The following is a 1,214-nucleotide window of genomic DNA, read 5'->3' as shown; positions in this document are numbered from 1 at the left end:
CCATGGCTCCCTGCTGCACCCCAATGCCCAGAGCTGCCCCCCCCAACCCTGGGGGCCCATTCTGCCCCCCCCGCCAGTTCCTCCCCAGAGCTGGCTGCACCACAGCCGTGGGCACCAGGCCCCCGCAAAGGGGGCTGGGCATGGGGGGCAGGCGTAGTGGGGTGGGCACGATGCCCCAGTTCCCATTGTTCCTGTGCCCAGGCTGCAGTTGTGCGGTCAAGCGTGGCAGGAGCCTGGGCACGGCCGCAGGCGCGAGGGGGGAGAGCCCTGGTTGGCACCAACGGCTCCTGCCAGAGCGGAGCGTGGGGCCTGCGGGCATGGTGCCACAGCTGGCAGGGAGGGAGCCAGGGCCGGGCACAGCCCCAGCAGCCACAGCGCACATGCATGTGCACATACTGCACATGCACATGCTGCAACACTCACAGGCACACGCACAGAGGGCGCAGCAACACATGCATTACACCCACGAGCATGCACAGGAACACGTACAACAGCACACACAGCAACGTGCACACATGTACATACACTGCAACACATGCACCACACATGCATGCCCACATGGCAGCGCACACGCTGTAAGAAGCACAGAAGACAACATGAGCATATCACACACGTGCACACAAGGATGTGTGTGCACATAGAGGGCATATTCCCCAGGGCCAGGCTCACACACAGCACACATGTGCACACACACACATAGCAACATGCACACACATGGTAACGTGCAGAGCATGAAAGCTTCAGGGGCAGCATTGCGTGCACACACACATACACACCAAGTCACAGGAAGCCGCTTGCACACGCAGCACTACACAGTCACATGTACAATCACATGCAATCGCAACCAAGTACACGGAGTTAGGGAAACCCCATCAGTCACACTAGCTCCCTTGCTGGCACACATGTGTACATGCAGGCATGCATACATAGTACACACATGCACACTCACAGGCATGCATACACACGTGCACAGAAATGCACACACGTGCACACAAGTGTATATGTGCAGCACACATACATGCACACACACTCATGCACACAGGCATGTGTGCACAGCACATGCATGCATACATGTGCACACAGGTGTGCGTGCACACCCACACATGCAGACATGCGCACACATGCATGCACCCACACATTGTGTGCACAGAGCACACACATGCACTCACACTTGCGCACCCCACCCCCAACCCCTCCAGTGACAGCAGGACCAG

This window comes from Alligator sinensis, unplaced genomic scaffold (genome assembly GCF_000455745.1).
Source record: "Alligator sinensis unplaced genomic scaffold, ASM45574v1 scaffold821_1, whole genome shotgun sequence".
NCBI classification, from domain to species: Eukaryota; Metazoa; Chordata; order Crocodylia; family Alligatoridae; genus Alligator; species Alligator sinensis.
Note: the sequence above shows the minus strand (reverse complement) of the source record.